The 5,157-nt window shown below is 40.2% G+C and overlaps 1 long non-coding RNA gene across 5 annotated transcripts; it reads right to left on the reverse strand.

Annotated features, from left to right (window-relative positions):
• Positions 1–274: 274 nt before the first annotated feature.
• Positions 275–4,866, reverse strand: LOC138925336 (uncharacterized). Of its 5 annotated transcripts, XR_011441345.1 has the most exons (5): positions 4,685–4,866; positions 3,363–4,413; positions 1,579–3,217; positions 935–1,058; positions 275–411 (listed from the first exon to the last, which is right to left on the reverse strand). It is a non-coding gene; the product is annotated as an uncharacterized lncRNA (long non-coding RNA). The 5 variants fall into 5 exon arrangements; XR_011441343.1 differs by having other exon boundaries at positions 935–3,489; positions 3,815–4,413; XR_011441342.1 differs by having other exon boundaries at positions 935–3,217.
• Between the last annotated feature and the right edge of the window lie 291 nt (positions 4,867–5,157).

Consider the following 5,157-nt stretch of genomic DNA (forward strand, 5'->3'; position numbering starts at 1 on the left):
CTTGGGAAGATGAGACCTAATGCAAAGTCGGCTGAACCCGGAATTCCTGTTTGAACTCAGCCTGCAGATTTTCAAGGCCACAAGGTATTGCTGGAGTGACAGAGCAAGGTGCTTACGGTGAACCCCCACCTACATCTGTGTGCCACTGAGAAATTGACTTTTTCCCCCCAGTTGAATTATTAATTAGTTGCCTTATTGACTCATTTCTAAGCACTCGGTCAAATTGGGTAACCAATCCAATTTGGACGGGAGAACAGCGAAAGGTTTTAGTCCATCCATTTTTCAATCGGATGCATGTCATTGTCTGGGAGAGACTTGGAAGAAAGGCCTCGAGCCTCGCTCGAGCGGAGAAAATCCAGGGACAGTGATCACTGAGCAGTCTTATCTTCCTTTCTTCCTCTACTTGATCTCCTACAATAAAAGAGGGGGGAAAAAGCTTTTCTAGTTTAACAGTGGGAAGAAAGAGTTGGAAAGGCTATTAACTCTATTAAAATTAAATATTCACTATTGAATGCCTCCTCTGTGTTGGGTCGTTTGTGCTAGTAATCATTATTAAGCACTTTTTGTGCCGTTCTCTTATGTTCTTTACCATCCAAACCAACAGGACGTCAGGCATGGAATGAGGGGACAGTCCTAGTGTTGTGTTTTTTTAAATCTCTGTCTTTTTCTATGGCCACTTGCTTTTAAGGATTCCCAAATCTTTTGCAAACATCTTCTCGACATCTTCTAGGATGGAAGGCGGTGACCACTGTTTGTCGTTTAAAAAAAGATAGGGCTGTGAAAATGCAGAAAGTCTGAGCTGTTTTCTAAAGAGTAACGAACGCTTCCTCCACCTTTGCGTTGGCAGGGATCCTAAAACAGCCTGTGAAAAGGAAACAAAGAGAAAAGGGCTACCGGTTTGTGGATCTGGCTGAGACGGGGTCCTTTCTCTTACCTTCCTGGGTGACACCGAAGGCAGTTCAGTGCCCGGGCAAGAGCGAACGAGTCTCCCGTGGTCCCTCATCAGAGTGGAACCCGAACAGGGTGGCCCAAACCTCAGCTCCCTCTCTGAAAATTCTCTTGGGAGAAACCAAAACAAACACAGCACAGAAAGTTGGCTTTCCTTTGAGGGGACTGCCTGGCACCACCCGCCACCCCAAACACGCTTTTGATTTGGTTTTATTGGCTAGTGAAAAGAATCATTTAATAATGAAGAGCCAAGCAGGGACAAAGGAATTCAGGTGACTTAGTTTCAGTTCTTAGGTAGACCGTCCTTCCTCTTTGGGAATTTGAGCTTTAGGAAATAAAGCCTTCTTACCACTTATTCCCACCGCCCCCCACCACAAGCCTTTTAAAAAGGATTTTTCTTCCTTTTCTAAATCTCTTCAAGAAAGAGTTCCTTTTCTTTCTTACAGAGGGATTGGGGGAATTAAATTCACCAAAATATCCTAACATCAGCGCATGCAGACAATTCAATGAAATCCAAATCAAGTGTGTTAAAAAAAAAAAAAAAAGTTGTTTTTTTGCCGGGACCCTTAAAATATGCAGGCGTACACCAAGAAAGAGCTTCAAAGCCCATTTTAATAACTAACTACTTACCTGCTCAAAAGACCCACAGGTCGCCTTTTCACCCCAGTCCCAAATACTTAAAATGCAGTTAAAGTTTAAGCTTTTAGGCTCTGGAAGGAGAAACAGTCGCCTGCACAGACGCGGTGTCCATAAAAGCTACAAGCCGGGTTTTCCATTACTCTGTTGTAATTAACAATCCAGTAGTAAATTAATGATCTGGAGTCCACAAATGGTGTGGAACTAGGGGGCTGAAATATTTAGAAAGGGCTCCTGACAGCGTGTTAGGTTCTAGAATTTGATTTTGTAACTGAAACGTTCACAAAGGCGTGTGACTCTCCGACGGTTGATATTTTTCTAGGCACAGCCCAACAGATCTCCCTTGACGAATCTGGGGTTCCCCCCACCCCCGGTTCTCCATCTTCTCATTTGATCTCTCTTTTCCTTTTTATTTGTTCTATATCGTCACTTTCTCTTGGCTCGGAAACTGCATGATTCTAGGATTCTTCTCCTCTCTTGTTAAATACTCTTCTCCTTGAAAAAAAGAATTCACTTTGCCCAGAAAAGCGTATCAGTCACTGGGGTAAATTGCAATATGTACCTTTCAGGTGATGGGAGACAAGGACCAGCAAAGATAGGAAATAGACATGGGCGAGCAAAAGAAGAAAAAAAAAATGGCAGCCCTTCTGAGGCCGGCTGACGTTTAAATAACAATTTGATGTTTAGACATGAGAGGCTGGAAGTCAGGAAATTTGAGGTTCACCCAGCCATTCTGGGCTCTTAAATCTGTTGTCGATAAAGCAGCACAATGGTGCGAAATTTTAGCAGAGAGCATCAGTCGGACTTTGAATCTCCTGGGTTTTTTGTGGATCATATCACAGTGAAACATTATATTCTTTTCCCCCAAATATATATCTAATTTCCTTGACAAAGAGCAAAAAAAAAATATTTTTCCCACCAAGTTACGAGAAAACACACGTTATCTTTCCCAATAGGGCATTAGTTATTATTGGGTTTTTTGGAGAGCTAAAAAACATGTACAAAAATAATGTTCCAAACCCGTTTATTGTGTTTTGTCAGATAAAAAAAGCTGATTTTGATTTATTATTTCATGTAGATATTATGTAGACGTTCGTGTGTGACATTTCCTGAGAAATATTTCCGTCTCTGAGGTCTTTTAGAAAAAAATGCACATTTTAAAAGACTGGAGTTTTTTTCCTGCGTGTGTGTGGTGGCAGATGGGGGGGCGGGGAGCTTTCAAGGTTCTTCGTGCTTAAGATGCTTATTAACTTAAAAGAATTTACTGGGAAATTATGAACTTTATAAAAGACAGACATTTCTTGAGAGTCAATTGCTTCCAAGAATCCTTTTTTTTTTTAAAAAAAAGCCATTTTTCTATTCTTTCTTCCTATAATTACAGAATGTTTTAAATGTGAGTAACTATACCTTGACGTATCTTATGATTCAAAATGGACCTTTGAGAATGATAGCAAAGTGGTTTGTGCATTTCGTAGTTCAATAAAATCAGAAGCAGTTAAAAAAATAAGTATACAACTGGATTTGTTATTCTTTCAAAATCAGTCATACATATAGACCTTTTTCGAGGCTGGAGGGAGGGTGGGTGAAATTTCAGATCAGAATGAAGTTATAACCCACGTCAGGAAAATCGTCCCTTTAATGAAAGAAAGAAAAAAGACTTAATCACCAAGACCCCTCCAAGTGACACTTCACATTACATCAGAACCCTACATGGTAATGAGAAACGAGAGTCTTTCATCTGAAAAATGAAATACTTCATGATTTCAGTGAATTCGTACCTCCCCAAATTTGAGATCTGCATAGTGCCCGGATTTCTTTTATATCTTGAAAATATTTATGGAAATGATTGTTCCTCTTGTTTTTTCAACCGCCCCCTTCTTTCGACATGAAGGTAATTTGTTTTCTCTGAAAGAGTTAGGGGTGGAGAAGAGCAATGTAGTTATAGAAAATATCGAATGGCATTTCCCAGCTATCTGAGAATATTACCGCTGGCGTGGATTAGATCTACCCAGAGGCGGAAGGCATAACTTAAGATCATTTTTCTCAGCCGAGTTTTAATGATTGAATCTATGTATCTAAAACAAAACAAAACAAAACAAAACAGGGGGGGAGATGAAAAGAAAAAAAAGAAGATTGAAATTTACGAAGAGTGCCTAATGAACTAGTTAACATTTTTACTATCAGGAAAGTCTAACCCATTCATAAATAAACAACTTTAAATCGCCTTTACCCGCATGCACACGCTCTCTCTTTCAGCTCTCTTTAGCAATTTGGAGTACAAGAGATTAAAGTCTTTTGGAAATTTCCAAGGTCAGACCTCAACTAAAATAGGATTAAGGGGGTAAGGGGGAAGAAAAAGAAAAAAATCAAGGGGAGGGTTTTATTCCCTCCTTCCTTCTTCTGCTATCTGAAATAAATCGGAAGTTATTTCTCAAAATCCTCCTCTCCCCTGGCCAGTGGCTGCTCTTCAAAAGGTTCTGAGATTGTTTAAAAATTTTCCAATCCCCTTCACTCCTCCTCGCCTGCCCCCATCCTCTCCCCATTGTAAGAAAAACAACTAGAAAGTGGGGAAGTGGAAGGTGGAAGTGAGGGTGCCCTCCAGACCATACTCCAGGGGGCAGTGTGGCATCAAGAAGTTTCTTGGGAAGCGGCTGCTAGTTTGATCAACGCTGAAAGAAGAAAAAATTCTCCAACTTTGCAACCGATTTCTCTTCAGATGTTTCAAGCCAGTGTTCCAACAAAGGAAATGAACAAGGAAAACCAACGAGTTTTCCCTTCTTTTTTTGTGTTCCGTCTGTAATGTCTAATTTCTGCATCAAGGACACAGGGCTTTGAATAGAAAAACAAAGATAAACCAGCTCGGTAAATGTTTCTCTCTCATTCTCTCTCTCTCCTCTCTCCCTGCCTTCCTTCCATCCTTCTTTTCCTCCCTTTCTCCCTCCCTCTCTCCTTCTTTTACTCACCCCGTCTCTATAAATGTTTTCCTCTTTTTCATTTTCCCCCCGTCACCTTCTCTCCCATCTTCCTCCTTCCTCTCTTTCTTTTCTAAGGCTTCTCTACAAGTAAACAACAACAGAAACCACAACATCTTTCCATCTACCTTGGGTACATTTCTTCTTGTCCTTAATTTGATCCATCCTTTTGAAAAGTCTTCTGAGACGCTGTTTGCCTGTTCATTCATCAGATTTGAGCAAGGAGCGCTGCGACTCAGTACATTTTCATAGACCTTAATGGTAATTATGTAGCGACTTCAAAGCAAAACTATTTGCGTGCTTTTTCTCTCTTTTGCTCTATCTTTCTGCACACACACATACACACACACACACACGCACACACACTCTCAATCCTAACCCCACTAAACCCAAACAAAAAATCCTTTTCAAACAAGGCAGAAAATTAGGTCGAAGTTAGCAGCCAGTTATTTCAAATGTACAATGCTTACAAAAACCTCCTGAAATTTCTGGGAAAATAATGAAAGGACCCTGTAAAGAAATAGAACTCCTTAACAGAGAAAGAAAAAAAAAGGAAAGAAAGAAAGAAAAAGAACTCCTTATTTGATGAGTTTCAATTAAA

The sequence above is a fragment of the Equus caballus genome, chromosome 8, assembly GCF_041296265.1.
Source record: "Equus caballus isolate H_3958 breed thoroughbred chromosome 8, TB-T2T, whole genome shotgun sequence".
Lineage (NCBI taxonomy): Eukaryota > Metazoa > Chordata > Mammalia > Perissodactyla > Equidae > Equus > Equus caballus.